Below are 18898 nucleotides of genomic sequence, written 5' to 3'. Positions count from 1 at the left end.
CTCAGTGCCCTTCCCTGCAGTTAGTAGCTTCTAGGCATCCATGTCCAATCTCATGAACCCTGGGTCTGTGGGTGCCCCTGCAATATCCTCACACTTGCTTCAGCTTCTCCATCCCTTCCTCCCTCTCTTCCCCTGCTGTCTTGTTCATGGTCAATGTTTCTGTAGTTCTACCTTCTTCTCATTCTTCTTGATTTCTCTCCTAACATTAACCTCACATATGTGAAAAACAGTCTATTGGAAGAATAACCTATTGCAACATTTTATAACGTCATTCTGAATGCAATTGACATAAAGATGTCTTCCTGGTCACCTGTCTGTAGGGGATAAAGGAAGTGAACGTGTGATGGGAGACATAGGTATTATTAGAAATGACAATCATGGTTGATATCTTAAACTGAGATAACCTGTATTTATCTTATCTCCATTTTCAGCACTTCTGCTATCTGCACCCTCTTACCCATCTTATAACCTTTGAATATTTTATCTAACTAGTATCCCTTATAAAAGGAATATTTTTGCACATTATATGCTTTTGCTTGAAGAGACAGCAGTGGCCCAGAGAAGCCGCTGGGAATTAGTGGTAATTCATTAGTTAACATCTGCCTCTTTTTTCTATCTAAGCTCAGTGGAAAAAGCACTAAACCGAGTTCTAGTCACAATTATACCACAATTCAAACCATAGGCATGGGCAAGTCACACAACTTGTCCAGGCATCAATTTCTCAAATGAAAAACAAAATTAAACTGTTTGACATCTAAGGTTGCTTCCATTTTTAAGATCAATGATTCTATTAATTTTTTTAGTTAAATAAGGTTTAGGAAGCTGGCCTATCAAATGAAGTTACTACAAAGCGTAAAAACAAGAGAGAAATGATTTCAAATATGAAGGTATGTCAGCTGTGCAGACATTTTTGGAATATTTCTAACCAACCTTAATCACTGTTGTGTTATTCTATTATTTTTCTATGTGCATTTGATTAAGGATGATGCACAAATGTTTCTTTTTATGTGAATTCTATTGGGGATGCCAATTACGAGTTAACTTATTTTAAAGGTTGTTTGTAATGTCAATACAGTCTTAAGAAATACCCAAATAATAGTTGCTAGGAGAGAGGCTAAAACGCCTATTAGATGGTCTTGGAAATTTCTATAATATCTGCAATATCTAATTATGTATAGATCCAGACTATTCATGCTTAATATCCAAGTAACTGCTAGAATTAGAATGGTTTGACCAATACATGCAATTAAGTGGACATATTTTAACCCTTTTCTTGGGAAGTTCATTTTTGTAATATGAGCATTTTTAGGTGATATATTTAATCCAAAAATCTTTGACATCTCACCATTAAATTCTCATGAACACTTAATGTCATTTTGTTACATTAAAACAAAAGAGCCTCTACATCCTGTGCACACTTTTTCTTCTACTTTGTACAAATACTTAAACACATGTGCATATAGCTGTAGGGGGACTATAGATGGAGCGGAGTCAGAAAAATATCTGCAGTGCACTTGTAACATTTTTCCAGTTCCTCGGTCACCATCTTTCAACACTTTCCTTTACCTGTGTCTTTTATTCTCTTCAACATATACACATCAGTACTTTGTCTTGCTTCTTTAAAAAAATAAATAAATAAGGAACACTGATTTCAGGGGAAGGATTATACGCTTGAAACTATATACATTTTTGCAGTGGTAGAAATTTTTAAGAAGGGTATCCATATTCTATTCACAGAATAACTTAAGAAATGGGTACTTCAAATCCCAATTTCCAGCACTAAATATATTATAAAAATTATACAAAGGAGATGATGTTCACGATTTCAGTCCTCTTTTGCTGAGCCTGTGACATACCTAAATCTTGCCGTTTAACAAACTCCAAAGGAACTCATTTTTGAATGCTATTAAGGATATGTATTCACAATACTTGAAACTTGGCTATCCTGTGTTTAGAAAAATATGCTTAGTCAGTAGATTTATCCTACTTGTCCATTATTCTCCATGACTCTCTGCTTGCAACAGAATTGCGTAATCAAGTTATTTCCATTCACATTTGCACACGCTGCCAAGAAATAAAAATGTGGAAATATCAGTTCTCTGACTCAAGGCACATTTATTAGATTATAGAAAATCTTACTAATCACAACTTTCAGCAACACAATGTCAACCATAGTTTTTGTATAAAGACACTGAATCGACACCCCGTTGTAAAAATTCTATCAGTAGTACAACATATCTATACTCTTCCCAGTAACGTGTCCTCTGACAGATCTAGAAAGCCCTAAATTAAGTTAGACGGCCGATGAATACGAAGAACATTTTTAGTGATTTTTAGTGAACTTAAGTAATCTAAGATACTGCCATTTGCTAAGTGCTTGATATGAATCGGGCACTGTGCTAAGTGTTACAGAGAAAAACCCGTCTAACCCTCACAGCAACCCTGTGAGGTAAGTACTCTAATCATCGTCATTTCGCAGATGAGGAAGCTGAAACTTGAGGAGCTTAAGTAATTGCCCACGATTACAGAGGCGGAGCTAGATGTCAAGTTTGTCTGGCTCCTTAATCATTCTATCCTGCACCCTAGCTTTATGTTTATATTCAGGTTTCCTTTGCCATCTCACCATAAAATGCTGCCACCCTATCTTAATGGTTGAAGAGATTCAACTCCCACCTCTAGCACGTGTCATAGGACACAATTTTAAATGTAACTCTGGAAGTATCCAAGGATCTTTAGCTTGTCTGCCAAGTTCTTTACGTTGAATTCAGTCTTTCATGTGCTTCACCCTAGCCACCCTAGTGCATTTGCACCCTAGTGCAAATTATGTCACCAGGAGCAAGGTAATAGTCGTTACTTTCAAGATCAGTCACAGTCATTAGGCCCAGAGGTTAAACAGTTGTATTCCATCAGCAGAGGGCATTAGAATCTCCGGGGACACTTGTTAAAAATGCAGGTGCCCTGACTCAGCGTCTCTGGGATAGGGAATCAGGTATCTGCATGTAACAACTCCTGGTTATTCTAATGCAAAGTCCTGAAGAATCACCCTTTGAGAAACATTAGCTTAAAAACATACAACACAAAACAAAGGACGAAAGTGGTCTCTGGAAACAAACAGTAGAAAGAAGGTTTCAAAAATTCCTTCCCAGTTTTGAAATGTGTATGTCTGGGGATGTCAGAATCATAGTGCTCAAAAATTTTGAAAAGCCCCCTAAGAGTGCAAAAACCTTGTATAATAAAGAATGACACAGTCCATAGGTCATTAACTCCAAAGGATGTATTAGTAAGATGGCCAAGAGCTAACGTGGCCCATTTTCATTATTTTCTCAATGTGCAAAAGATGTTGCCAAGAGCAAAGAAAAGACGACATTATCTTTTGTAACCACTGAAATAGAATCTTTAGCTGATCCCCCAACGGTTTTGAGTAGACAGTAAGAATTACACATGATTACACCACTTAGGAAAATGAGAGCAAGAAATAAATGGATTTATTTTTATTCAGGATGGCTGATTTGTTGTGATCAGAAGTCAAGGAATTTTAAAATACCAAGGAGCGCAAACCTTCATGCGAGGTTCGGGAGACAATGGGCCAACTAGAAATAAGGCCATCAATACAGCAATTTTGTAAGCTATGTGGCAAATATCAATACACTGTTGAAAGCTCTGCAATTTGTATACATTGTAAATTCTTCTCCAAATGTGCCACGTCCACACCACGTGAACAGCATGTGTCACCACAGAAATAACGCTCTTTGAAGAATGAGTGGACACAATGAGACATGACAACATACTATTAATCATTGTTTCTCCAAAGAAGGAACAGTTTAGATATTGTTTCGTGAGACTATCTCCATGGCTGCCACGTTAATCTTTTTAAAATGTATGTTTGAAAAACCAAAAATAGGCAAGTTTCCATGGGAATACACTTGTGGACAACAATTTGAAAAACTAGTAGTTACAAACCATTTTCTAAAAAAACTCCTTGTTTCCTCTCATACCTACAAAAACCACATCAACTTTTGCCATTGTGGGAAAACTACACATAATAGGAAAAATAATGATAGAGAGTTCATAATTTATAGTAAAGCTATCAGCTGTACAAAGATTTTAAGAACGTAGCAAATAATGCTGACTGCTGATACATAAGTGAGAATATTCACAGGTTTACAGCAAATGAGGACAGAAGATGGAGAATAATTCTTTACTCCCCACTTGACCCCATCTGTGACATACAATTTACTTGGAGTATGAAGAACAAAGAAAAAGAGTAGAGAAAGAATATCAAGCTGACGCAAAATTTTAAAAGACATATGTATATGTATATATATATATATATGTATGATGTACATAAAATAAAGAGATGATTCATTTTAGTCTCTCTAGTTAAAGAAATCCAAGTATATCTACTCTGACTCTGTCTGGATAAACAATCCTGAAAGCACTTCTTTAGACTTCTCTATCAGCCTCCATCCTCCCCTACCCCATCCCTCTCCGATTTCCTCTGCCCTTTGGGAAAGAAACAAAGACTGACCACCTCCCCCGATATTTACCCCTCATCCAAACCCTAACATCTCTCTATTCTGTCATTCTGGGAGAGCAAGGACCAGAAACAGCCGCCATTTCAATGTATACCTTCTTTCTGACTAACCTGAAAGCTATAACAGGGACTGCATTGGAGAGGTGATGTATTATTTGGCTGCAATCTGCTCTCATGCTTTACATCTGGTCACATGTATTATTTAAAATCAGACAGATACATAAACTGTTGATGTAGCCCAGATAGCTGGGTGATAACCAACTGGTAAATGCTAGGGGTATATAGCTAGGTATTAACGTGAATTGCAGTGGACCCGCAGATACGAATATGATTTGGGACATCACCAAGGCATCTGTCAAAATGGAAATAATATTGCTTTTACTGAGGAGAAAAAAGACTGAAAAGAGTAAAAATGCAACTAGAAAATTACAGGAAGAAACTCAGTAAGTAAGATTTATCAGTGTTTATCAATTGCCTACACAGGTTAAAGATAGATTGCTATGACAGTATATAAAACAGTCTGCAGAATGATTCAGTATCCAAATATGAACCCATTTAAACTCATAAAGATCAATACCAATCAGAAGTTGATGACACATAACCCACCCTTTATTCTCACATCTCCTCTCAAGAGGTTAACACGTTTCAGAATCAATACATTTAAAGATGCTTGACTATTAGGATAGGAATTAATCTATTTGGCTTATGTTAAAGAAAACTTGTTTCAGCCCTCATCAATAAACTGTAATAACTAACTAGAATTCATCAAAACAGATTTCTACTGCATCATTTCAAAAAACCAGATGTTTTCCCTCTTACTCAAATGCTAAAACATCTGGACCATAAATTTTATCTTACCAATGACATATCTACACAAAAGAGTTGTTTTGCTATTGAGTGTATTTACCCATTAGATGGACTGCCTGTCTACATAAAATTACCTCCATAATTATCAGTAGAATTAAGATTAAATAGATTAATCTCATGATAACCCAAATGTTTTAAAACTACTTACACACCACTCAGTTTTTTATATAATTTCTTAATGCCAAGATGATTTTAAAGGACCAAATACATAATTGACATTGAACACATCTGTCAAATGAGAGAAAAGAAAAAAGATGTAGAGAAGAAGACTGGTTATAGAAAAGACATCAATCAAAAATTCCTCTAAATGATTTAGACGTTTAGTTTAATTAAAGTAGAGAGCTCCACATTTATTATAGACTTCAGTAGTAATCTTTGATTCATGAAGTAAAGAAATTTCTTCTCCTAGTCTATATATAGTATACACTTTACTCAGAGTATAATGAAAGGAGAAAAAGTACAGGAAGCATACCAAGGGGGAGAAAAACAATTTAAGTTGATGCATATCATATCAAAAATAAAATACCTTATAATGAACTTAAAGTTTTTATTACCATACCATACTTGGTAAAGAAAACAAGTATCCAGATTTTCCTAAATTAATCCTGAGTAATAAATTCAGGGAGACTTACTTTTATAGTCCACAAGTCAACCATTGACAATTTTTATTATATTATGGCTGCAAAATACTGAATAATAGTTTGTACACTAAATTGGCTACTATATCTAGGAATATAATTTTTAACAGGTTAATGTTCAGATATGAAGTTATTTATAATCATTTCTAAACCAAATATTTTAATACTTTAGAAACTGAGGTATTTATTATGTTTAACACTTTATAGGGTCCAAATAGTATGCTAACAGATTTCCAGGTAACAGTAAGGGATCTTTATACTGATGGCTAGATTACCCTAGTACAGGAAGGTTGGTTGATGTGGTTTCTGCCCTACATTGATACTTTTTCACTTGAATACATGCTAGGAGAATATATTTGATAATTTTGTAGCATATTTAAAGTAAATATTAAATATCTAAATATTAAGTTGAATATTATTCCAGTCTTTCTCAATCCTCTCAGTACAGAATCACCTTAGATTTTTAAAATATAGATGCCCAGGCTCTATCCCAAGAGGAACAGTTGGCTGAAGGTCCCAGGAAGCAACGATTTTTTTTTTTAAGTTTCCTCAGTCGATACTAATCTAATACAAAACTAGATTAAATTCTTTTTCTGATTGAGAATAAAGGGATAGAGCTCAAGGAATAGAAGTTCTATAAATTCATATATATCCAGGCTATGGGACATAATCACAGATTAAATGGAGAAAATCGTAGCTAAAATATCAATACTTTGTGTCGCTTGGTTAAAGGCTGATTTTTTTCAGACAGTCTGTCAAATACTTACTGAGCATTTATTTAGTGCCAGGCACTATCATATAGATACCCGGAATAGAAAAGTTAACATGATCATTCACCCTTAAGGACTTATATTCTAGTAGGGAGAGATAATAACAATTAAAACCAAAAAAAAGAGTAAGATAATTTGGGGTACCGGTAAGTGCTAGGAAGAAGACCAACAGAATAATGTAGAGGGTGAATGTGGAGGGTTGACAGCTCTGGTGAACAGAGGCATTTGAAAATCTGGAAAAAAAGTTTTTCAAGCAACAAGGAAAATGCCAAGCTCCCGAGATGGGCAGAAATGTTGTATGTTTGAGGAATATCTAAGAGGCTGGTGTGGCTGGACCTTGGCACACCACTGAGAACGTGTAGGGAATTCGGTCTGAGAGGCAGGCAGGAGCCGGCTCTTGCAGGAGCTTAGAAGCCTTGGGAAGCTATTCGCTTGCATTCAGTTGCACTAGGGAACTAGCCATAAAAGGGTTTTCAGGGGAAAAAAAAAAAAAAGACAATGAGGAGATCTGCCTGCACGTTGGAATGTTGTTCTGCTTACCCTCTAGAAGAGGGTCTGCGGAGGGGGTCAAAACTGTGGGCAGCATCCTCATGGCACCAAGATGATGGTGGCTTGGTACTGGGAAGATTCTAACTGATCCTCTAAATGTCTCAAGTAATGATTTTTCTTCATCATTCTTAACATCTTTATTGGAGTATAATTGCTTTACAATGGTGTGTTAGTTTCTGCTTTATAACAAAGTGAATCAGTTATACATATACATATGTTCCCATATCTCTTCCCTCTTGCGTCTCCCTCCCTCCCGCCCTCCCTATCCCACCCCTCTAGGTGGTCACAAAGCACTGAGCTGATCTCCCTGTGCTATGCGGCTGCTTCCCACTAGCTATCTGTTTTACATTTGGTAGTGTATATATGTCCATGCCACTCTCTCACCCTGTCACATCTTACCCCTCCCCCTCCCCATATCCTCAAGTCCATCATTCTTTTAGATCAGAAACACCATACTACAAGTCTTAAAGATGTGGCCGGGTCGGGGGATACGATTAATAGAGAAATATATCAGGATGGTTCCTTTTTATAAGTATATGTGACATTCTAATCCCAACAGCTTCCAATCTAGGAAAAGCTTACACAATATTTTCCACTAGCAACTGTAAATTCTGAATTACTACATAGAATTGAAATCTCTCAAGTTTTTGTGTCTCAGAAAATTGTGAATTTTTAGTCTTATAACTGGATGAGGTTATGTTAATGCAACAAACATTAGATTCTGAATTGCTGTTTAAAGCTGAAAGTTGACCTAACTGAATTAATTTCTAAATATGAAGTATTTTCCTGTTACTATCGATTATATTCCATTTGTCATTTATTACATCTCAGAAAGCGATCAGTATGCAAGGTCGGTCTGATCCACAGAACAAGAGAACATGGGGGTAGGAGGGCCCTTGCTACAACAGAGGCTGAGCTCCTCTCAACTACCAGGGGAGATCTGTTCAAATGCTATTGAAGGAATTTCACACTTTAGGTGGATAGAATACTAAGGACTATGCTCTGAGTTCATGGCAATCACTACTTTGTATTTAGTAATTGATGTGGCTTTTCAGCAAGTACTGTCTTAAAAAAAAAAAAATCCTTTGCACTACTGTGTTCAATTCTTAACTTACCTCTTAACTTATCCTGGCTTTGTATTGTCAGCCAACTTAATTTTCCTGATGACAGAGATCAGGTCATACGGCACATGCGTCTTAATGCCTTATTATGGTGCAAAATATGCAATAGGAAGTCAGTAAATATCCACTGAATAAAACACATTTAATACAATACGGTCCCTCTACTCCAGAAGCCGAGAATAGATTTTAAAATATGATTCAATCAATGTTAATGTATATTATAAATCAACATGTATAAAGTTTCATCAATAACAAACGTGTATCAAAACACTTGCAAATAGGATTTATGGATGAGGAAAGTTTTCTGGGAGAACTCACCTAACTTAGTATTTCAAAAAGAAAAGGGCATGTTTTATAAACAAGGAAGTTTGAGTAGAAGGGAGAACTTGATATTGGAAGCCAGGAAGACCATTTTTTCTGTTTCACGATTCCCTTAATATTTCTGTCACAGCCCTTCTAGTTGGTCTCTCTCCAGACCTCTACTCCAAATCACTGTCTAGCTCAACGTGCAGATTAAAGCATGTAATTTCAGAAAGTCTTCTCTGTATTTCTGCCTACTTAATTTCTGCAACATTAATACACAGTCCAGTACTGCCATGCTTGGTCTCCTTTGAAATCCTGCAATCATAAAATCCTATAATTTCAAAGATATTTCTTTTCTTAGGGAATTGGGATAGGGCAGAAATGAGAAGGAATATTGATCCTTTCTTTGGTCTTTAAGTCTTAGAAGGGTTTTTGATATTGTTATCTTTAAATGAATATTGTCATAGGACATTTTAACAAGTGATCTGTGGTCATTTGAATAATTTTTTGGCCTTTTAAAATTTCAGTCATTGTCTTCAGGAGATAATTTCAAAGAAAATATGATAAAAGATAAAGTAAAAATTCAGATGTGATGTTCTATTTAGAAATTGTATTTTCTCTAGAATTAAAGTGTTCAAATATGTTGCCAAAAAGGGAAAAAATAAAACCTTCAATGGCTTTATTTATAATAACTAGGCGGTTCCTAGTATTACATTTATCTCATCTTCCATTACGTATTAGGAGAGAAAGCAGATTAAGTCTTATCAAGCACATTTGATGATTGCTGCCGGTTTGTTTCTAAAGGCACCTTTTCATGTATAGATGAGGAAAGACTAAAATTCTCACATAGTAGATATTACAGAGTAAAGAAGTGGCTCTCAAACTTTGGCGTAATTCAGAATCATCTGGAGGTCCGGTTAAAATGCAGAAATGCAAAATGCTCTGCTGGACAAACCACAATGACTTGAATGAAAGCAAACATTTTATCCAAGTACATTTCTCTCTAAAGCCAAGATGAGTAGAACATACCTAGTCCCCCACCTTCTCTCCTATTCTTGGGCCTCACTTCTTCAAATATTGAAGACACCAGTCATACCCTCCATCGACTTCAAACTCCCCACTCTACCCTCATTCCCCTATGCCTGACTATCCTTAATGTTTACCGACATAGTGTGATGTCAGAGAGTGAAATGGGCACAGGGACCTGCGGCAAGATATCCATTTGAGCCATGATTTCTCCATCAAAACATAAACGTCTACTTCTCCTGGCTATTGTTGATGACTTCAAAGAAATGATAATGTGTATAGAAGTAAGCATGACACCCAGCACACAGGAGGCCTTCTTTCCTACTGCCTGCAAAACGAGTTTCCTTTCCAACCTTCTAGAACTTCTGGGCCCTACATGTCATCACATTAATCTCCTTGTCAACTCTACTTTGTACAGAGTGTACCAGGCAGAAAGTAGGAGAATGAAGATGGCTAGGCAGGGTTTTCAGTTTTTCAGAAAGCAAAGAAACACGAAGGGGGTAGATTGATTGCTGCTTGCAGGAAGGTAGGGGGCCAGAAGTCAGAGCTCTAGAACCTTATGGCCATTTTCATCACCTCTGTCTGAACAGCTTATCTACAGGTAACCATACCATCTGACGGAACACAACAGATGCAACCACCTAATGCCTGATACCAAGTTTTAGACCAAGGGCACATTGCCAAAAGGCAGGTGTTAACTTTGTTCACCTTTCCTAACTCGCTGTTGTCTGTGCCATTGCCACGTATCCATAGGATGCCCTGGTGTATTTGGTTTCCATGAAGTCCATGTGTGAACCTAGAAGAACTAAACCTCTAATCCAAAAGTGGAACAAATATCTTCCTTCTATTTTCATTCGCTCCTTTAGACCAGGGGTCCCCAACCCCTGGGCCGCAGATCGATACCAGTCCGTGGCCTGTTAGGAACCGGGTCGCACAGCAGGAGGTGAGCGGCGGGCAAGCAAGCGAAGCTTCATCTGCCGCCCGCACCGCTCCCATTACCGCCCGAACCATCCCCTCCCCCACCCTGGTCTATGGAAAAATTGTCTTCCACGAAACCGGTCCCACGCCAGAAAGGTTGGGAACCGCTGCTTTAGACAATAACACAATAATGTATGAATGCAAGTCATCATCCCATCAAGTTTGAGAAGCACCATAGTAGCCGTTAGGGACATGTCATCTGGGTGCCAGCTCTAACAAACAATGTGACCTTCAATAAACCTTTTCAGTTTCTTGTGTCTGTGACCCCCATCCGGAAGATGGACCTTAATGCCTCCTGGCTAATCTATTTTTTATTATTATTATGCTATATCAAAATGCTTCAAGAAGTCGAACATGGGCAAATGTAACACTGATGGTTAATTTGAGTGAACTCTGTTAACCAGCAGTCAATCATCAGCTTTCATATATACCACGTGTCAAGAACATGCTGTAAAATTCCCATGACGCTTTCACTTGGCATTCATGAAGCGAGTGATAGAAACCCCTTGATGATATAGCCTGAGACAAAATCCAGGTTGGTCACTTCTTCCACTCTGGAATAAATGTCTTTTCTGAGTACTTTTGTTGGCTAGCGGATTTCTGTAAAAAGAATTTTACTCTGCAATTTTATTTTGTTGCTCAGTAAGGAGACTACCACATGAAAGCAAGCCATTAAAAATAACAATTAAATTGCGAGCTTTTTAAGAAGATAGAGAAGGTAGACTGGTATATACTCAGAGCACTGTTGCAGAACGAGTACTGTGGCACTTTCAGAACGGTGGGCGGCTTCACAGAACCTTCTGACACTGGCGTTGACCCTCCAGCTCGGGTCAATCTACACTCCACCCCTCGCAAGCTCAGATAATAAGAATTCCTCCCGCGGAAAGTTTCCGCAAGGCTACGGACAAACCCCCTGGGACTAGCTCCCCGGCTTGCCTGAAGCTCAGCCGCTTCTCTCGAGCTGCCATATCACTCTTGACCAGTAGGTGCTGCCATTTCAACATGTGTGATTTTCCCTTCCAGTCCCAACACAAGTTCAAGGTTTCCAGCTTTGGGAGATAAAACCTGGGTTTCCGGTTTGATGAAGTCTTTTTCACTGTGGTTATCTAGGATTGAGCCATTCTGAGAGCTCTAGTTTCTGTTCATGAAGCAAACTTAAAACAAGGCAGCCCAAGAACGACCCCTCTTGGATGGGCAGCCTCAAAAGGCAGATTTTTCACAGGTGTCTCCTCTGTGCTGCAAACCTAAATAGCCCCCTAAGTTCAATCGCATTGATGCCGGAGGCGAGAAAAAAAAACGAAACAAAAGATGAGAAGAGCAAGCTCAGTAAAGCTTATGGCTCTGCAAGGGCTCTTTTGATATAGAGATCTCTGTGAAAGCTCATTAAATCCTCAGTGTGTGAGGCAGGACTTAGGGAAAAGTCAAAATGAAGATAACAAGACACCGCATCCACTCATACCGACACACTTGTAAAGCATTCCGGATACTCCGAGGAAATTCCACGCCACTCGCCCCTCATATTAAGGGCCTGAACTAGCTCTTCTAGTTAAACCACAGTCCAGATGAACAGTCACAGACTTGGGAGATAGTTTTGTTATAACATTGACCACAAACAAGACTATTAAAAAAGCAACTCAGAGCATGGTCCCCGTGATGGAAAGCCTGTTGGGGTCTCTTCTTGAGCAAACAGCAGCCCCCATACACTGCAAATATTCAATACATCTGAATAGACGATCAGACATTAGGTGATAGGTACATGTGAGAAAAGCCAGTAAGTTCCGTTTTCCCAGTGCTTTATATTTACTGGAAAATACTCATAAGAAAAGATTTATCCTCAGACTTCAAGCAGAACTTGAATGGGAATGAAACCTTGTATTAAGGTTCTCCAGAGGAGCAGAACCCAGAGGATGGATATGTGTGTCTGAACAGGAAGAGAAAATTTAAGGAACTGACTCACGAAATTGTTGAGGCTGGGAGGGTAGGCAGCAGGCTGGAGAACCAAGGCAGGGTCGATGTTGCCGCCCTGAAACCGACGGCACTCTACTGGCAGAATTCCCTCTTCCCTAGGAAAGCTCAGCCTTTTTCTATGATGGTCTTCAATTGGATGTAGCCCCACCCCGATGACCTCATCTTATCTTAGTTCCCTATTTAAAGACCCCATCCCCAAATACAGTCACATTCTGGGGTCCTACTGGGGGTTAAGTCTTCGATATACGAATTGGGGGGACATGATTCAGCCCATAACAGGCCTGAATGAGTATCATTATGATCTAGAGATTAAGAAAGAAAGAGGTGGAGAGAGGTTGGTAAAAAAAAAAGAATAAACGTGTGTGATTCTCCGCGCGCGGTCCCAGGCCCAGCATCAACAACACCTAGAAGTTGTTAGAAAGGCGAATTCCCAGACCCCACCCAAGATCGACTGCATCTGTGAGTGGGGCTCAGCAATTTGTTTTTAACAAAGCCCTCCAGGTGATCCCAATGAAGGCTACAGTTTGAGAACAACTATCTTAGAAGTTTCTTGATTATAACAACAATGCCACCTGAGAAATTTTCCAACCAATGTGGCTGTCAATAGTGTTTCATCTGTCTTTTCTTTAAATATGAAGCTGAGTCATATTTTATAAAAGGGCCTTGGAATCCATTTTACTCTTATAAATTGGAACTGAAGCCAGAGCTCCAGGGATAAGCGTGATAACAACACTGCAAAGGGACTTGGCCTCTGAGTACAGGTTTCACAAGGTGAAAACAAAGCTGTGGGGACCCGATAAAGCTAATTTATCAAGTACGAGAGCAGTCTAATAGCTGTCTGGCTGGCTGGAGGCCTCCCGTTACCTAATGCAATTCCCGTGAATGGCAGACTAAATTAGAATGGTTGGTCTTCATAAAATTCATCCTACTCTCCCTCTTAAAAATGAAAAACTAGAAATAGAACTAAGTGGTCACTTTTGAGCAAGAATCAAATTTAGATTATGCTACACTTGGCCCCAAAATATCCTCTTCACCCTCAGAACATTAGCCTCTGCAAATACACTGGATAGTAAGTGTATTTGGCCATGCCTCTCACCAGGCCCTTTAAGAATCTGCACTACTGGGACTTCCCTGGTAGCGCAGTGGTTAGGAATCCGCCTGCCAATGCAGGGGACACGGGTTCGAGCCCTGGTCTGGGAAGATCCCACATGCCGCGGAGCAACTAAGCCCGTGCACCACAACTACTGAGCCTGCACGCCTAGAGCCCGTGCTCCGCAACAAGAGAGGCCACCGCAGTGAGAAGCCCGCGCACCACAAGGAAGAGAAGTCCCCACTCGCTGCAACTAGAGGAAGCCCGCACGCAGCAACGAAGACCCAACGAAGCCAAAACATAAATAAATAAAAATAAATAAATTTAAACAAACAAAAAAAGGAATCTACAGCATCAGGAGCAAAAAGGTTGAATTCACCTGTGAGTTATTTCCAAGCCTTGGTGGATGGTGAGATATATAATACAACAAGGATACCCATAACTTTTTATCTGGAAAAGTCAGCTTCGTCTGAGGCTTCTTTGATGACCCCTCTTGAAATCAGAAGAGGATCCGATTTTCTATGTTCCTTCGATTCTCTTGCACATGGCCTGCACAGAGGTTTCTGTTTCAGAGTGGTGGTTCGTGCAGGACACTCAGAGTAGATGCACCTTGCCGTCTTCTTTTCCTCCATCTTTGACCACGTCTCCACCTCACAGAGACCTCTTCTTTCCAGTTCCCTCTTCCTGCAAACAACAGTCTTCACTTCCTTAATCCTGTTCACACTACCTTCTAACACTGGCCGCCAAAAGATGCTGCTTCCAGAACAGGTTGACAGGGATCCTCAGATGCGTGGGGGAATATTCCTGACTCTCACCTGGAATCAGTTTGGCCTGGGTATGACATTTGAATTTACAGCAAATGTGTGTAAAGGCAGTTCTGGGTGAGCCACTCTGAACAGGAGATGGCAGTAGCAGCCAAGGTATCTGGGCATCCTTCTCCAGTCCTCCTAACAAAGGGTATTTTCTGTCTGTCAGTTCAGGGCATAGTTTTGCTCACTAAAGCCAAGCTGTGGACTCCACAACTATTGAAGGGCTAAAGATTGATCAAATGGAAGGCTGAACAACCAAATGAGCAAGGTGGGGAGCTGTCACTAAGTCTCACCGCAAAGGAAAGGAGGCGCCCCAGAAAGCACAGATGCTCCTACTTAGATTGCCATCAGTGGAAGTCTGGAAAGGATTTGAGATCTAGTGCACAATCTTACGGTGACTTTGAGCAAGTTATTTAGCAGAATTGATTCAACCTGTGACCTCATGTGGCTTAAGGGGGTAAGGGGGTCCTCCTCCCAGACTTCACAAAGCGTCAAATAAGATCCAGGAAAACCTTGTAAACTATGACATGCTATAAACATACGAGGAAGGCACTTTTGTTGGCTTGTAACTGCACCTCCAAATGTCCTAGACCACTTTTTTTTCCTTTGTTATTTTTTTTTTTTCATCCAGGTTATAGGGCCAGAAGCTGTTTGACCATGGGTCTATTATTTCTCTGATAATTATAAATTCCCAGAGAGCTACGGCACACAAATTACATTGTAATAGCTCTAAATTCTTTGCTTCATCCTGAGTCTACAATTATGCTCTCACCCAGGCTCCTGTCATCTGTTGTCTTGATTTATGAGAACTTCTGTCCTCTGATCTCCTCATTTTTTACCCCTGCCTCCTTTAAAACTTCTGAAATGTGGCTGCAAGGTCAAATTTCTCATCGTGCCAGCATTACATTCTCAGGTGTAATCATTACTGTCTTAATAAAGCAGGCAGTTAGTTCCACAATAGTCTAATTCACTAGATAATGGCTCAGCCCTCACTATATAATCCCCATCCTGTCCCTTGCTAGGACTCCAGAACCACTGTGTTGTGGTGTGAAGTATCTCTTAATTTGTCACATGTATTATTTAAAAATTTATTTCCAGTCAAGTACATGATGGATCAAGTGCTGCATATAAATTAGGAAAATATAACCAGTTTCACCTGGAGTGAAAACAATAGCCGGAAAGTTTTCTGGTAACTTCTATATACTTATAGACCCTTCCCAAAGGTTGGAAAAAGAAAAATCTAAATTTTCAAGTATTGCAGAATCACTTTGGTATTAAGGTAGAAGATTTAGGAGGCATGCAAACCACAATTTTTGATGTAGTTAATAAGGCAGAGATATATTATTTCACTTTGCTCCACTTGTGACCTAGAGTGAATTATATCCACAGTAAAATTAGACCGAACTTGACTCTGGTACCTGAATGGCCAAGAGGTACAGAAATTTCCAGCACAGCTTTATTAGTGAGTGGGATATAACAAGACCATAATCTAAAGCCAGTCCTCAGTTTTATTATTTATTTTGCTGCCTTGATCATTTTTCTGCACTCATTTGGCTTGAAGGCACAGACATTCCCCGTTGATTATCTCGACTTGGCAGTTGGTTTCTGGTACACATTTTGATTCCTAATATGGTAGCAGGAGAGGGTTTTGTATGAGTTCCAGCGAGTTTCTCTGGGCTTGTGGAATGCAGTGAGGAAAGAATCCTACAGGGATGAAAACACGAACATTTGCACTGATAAAGAGAAAAAAGAAAGAAAGAAAAAGAGGATGTCTCTCTAAAACCTTTTTTTTTTTTTTTATTTTTACTCAGGCCACTTTCATTTCTAATGTCTTACAGTTGGGGGATGGAAGGTATTAACTCTGTGTTTTTTAATTGCCTGTACTGTCAGACCATTTCAAAAATCGTTTCGAAATGCCTGAGTGTTTTTATAGAAGCAGTGCTAACAAAAGAAACTTTTCAGCATCATCAAGGTTTAAATCCTCGAAGCACCCAATAACACTGTTCTCTAAATTAGCCACATAATGATGAAATCTGGGAAAATAAGTTGCACGTCCCCAAAAGAGAGTAATAGATTATTCTGTCCATTCACGGTACAAATTATACTGTTCCTCCTAATTTTTGTAGCAATGAGACTTAATGCTAAAGAATCCATGTATTGATTGTTTCAGAGGTCAATACAGTTTTTCTCTCAAAGTTATAAGTTAGTTCACAGAAATATTCATTTGGTAAAAATTCCTTTAACAATACATCCCAGATGACAAACTTTCCTTTAGCAGTAGGCTCTTTTTTTTCTAAATGTATTTATTAAAAGCCTCTGTACTTTAATAAGCCACATTTGCACTGGTGTAAAAATGTCACTATTTTCATCATAATTAACATCCATTTAATGTTTAACTTTTATGTAATTAAGAGTTATATTTGGTGGCTATTGCCTCCAAATTGGCTATATCAACATTTGGGATCACGTCTAGATGGGCTTATCTGCTGCATCAAAAAGAAAAATCAACTAATGAGAGAGTCATCTAGAAATTCAACATGCTAGTGTAGATACACTTGAAAGTATGGGTGTTTTTTTGTTTTGTTTTTTGTTTTTTGGCCACGCGGCGCAGCTTGTGGGATCTTAGTTCCCAGACCAGGGGTTGAACTGCCCCCCCTGTAGTGGAAGCGCAGAGTCCTAACCACTGGACTGCCAGGGAAGTCCCTGAAAGTATTGTTTTCATGATGCTCCATATCTTTTCTTTTTCTGGACAACTAATTCTTAGAAGCCCTTCCGAAAGGGTTCTGATCAGTTAGCAACAACTATAAACACAATTAGTCTGTATATTAGTTAGGCCTGGGCGTGGCTACAAAAACCTGAAAATCCCAAAATAATGCCCCTTTTAAAGGATATAGAAATTTATGTTTTTATAATATGAAGTACTGTGAAGGCCGTCAGTCCAGAGCTGACGTGGGGTCTCCATCTGTCACAAGCAGCCTATGGCTATCTTTCTCCTCTGCCATCCTCTGCATGTGGCTTCCATATCATGGACTCATGTGGCAGCTACTAAATCCATGTGAGAAGGAAAAAGGGGGAAATAAAGTAAACGCATGCCCTTTAGTGAAAGTTCCTAAAGTCCCACGTGGGTTTTCCACTTACAACTCAATGGTCTGAATCTAGTCTTGACCTGCCAGGGAAGCTGGGAAATGTAGTCTTTTATTTCAGCAGTGTGCCCAGCTAAAAATTGGGGTGCTATAACTAAGGGAAAGGGGTGAAGTGGATATTGGAGTAGGCAACACACAGTCTCCATCATAGATTCACAGGCTCCTTGACTTGCTATCACTGTCAGGGTCATGGATGACTTAGCTTCTCCATGCATATTCATATTGATTTATTTAAATTAGAAGTAGCTGTTGTGCTTCACTAATGTAAATATATATATAAATTATAAAAACTTTGAAAATGCAGATAATTAGAAAAAATTTTAAACTATCTTAAATTTCACCACCCAGAAATAGTGGGGTTAATTTTTTAGTACATAGTTCCAGGCCTATCTTTATGCACACCTGTGTATATATATACTTTCCATAATAAAGTTGGAATATACAAAGCATGCTAATCTTTAATCTGCTTTTTTAACAAGATGTTCATGATATGGTGAACATCTTTCTTCATCGATAATCTTTTCAACATTGTTTTAAATGACTATAGATTATTTCTTTATATGATTATACCATAGTTTAACCAATATCCAATTGTTAAATATTTTAGTCATTTCAAATTTTTCTGTATTATAAACCACACTGCAATTAATATATTTGTCACTAAATCTTTTCTCATATCCTCAATTATATCCAAAATATACCTTAGAAGATATATTTTCTGATCAAAGATATGCATATCTTAAGGCTTTGGTATGCCAAATTCCCCTGTATAAAGATTGTTGACATTTTACATTGTTACCCTCCCATCCTAGTATATGACTGTACACTTTGACCAACAATGAACATTATATAATTTTTTTAAGTCTTTGCCAATCTGATATACCAAAACGTGGAGTCTCATTTTTATTTGGATTTCTTTTATTTATTTATTTTTTAGCTGCATTGGGTCTTTGTTTCTGCGCGCAGGCTTTCTCTAGTTGCTGAGAGCGGGGGCTACTCTTTGTTGCGGTGCAGGGGCTTCTCATTGCAGTGGCTTCTCTTGTTGCAGAGCGTGGGCTCTAGGCGTGCAGGCTTCAGTAGTTGTAGCATGCGGGCTCAGTAG

General features: G+C 38.7%; 1 protein-coding gene and 1 long non-coding RNA gene across 10 annotated transcripts in view; one reads left to right on the top strand and one right to left on the bottom strand.

The window, feature by feature from the left end:
* Window positions 1-18898, top strand: part of SYT1 (synaptotagmin 1) — a 1216262-nt gene that overhangs the window by 1152850 nt on the left and 44514 nt on the right. The window lies entirely within an intron of this gene.
* LOC133100321 (uncharacterized) overlaps window positions 1-18898 on the bottom strand; it is a 268666-nt gene that overhangs the window by 247912 nt on the left and 1856 nt on the right. The gene's annotated exons all lie outside the window — the stretch shown is intronic.

Source organism: Eubalaena glacialis, chromosome 11 (assembly GCF_028564815.1).
Source record: "Eubalaena glacialis isolate mEubGla1 chromosome 11, mEubGla1.1.hap2.+ XY, whole genome shotgun sequence".
Taxonomy (NCBI): Eukaryota; Metazoa; Chordata; class Mammalia; order Artiodactyla; family Balaenidae; genus Eubalaena; species Eubalaena glacialis.
Note: the sequence above shows the minus strand (reverse complement) of the source record. Positions and strands in the feature narration are given on the sequence as shown.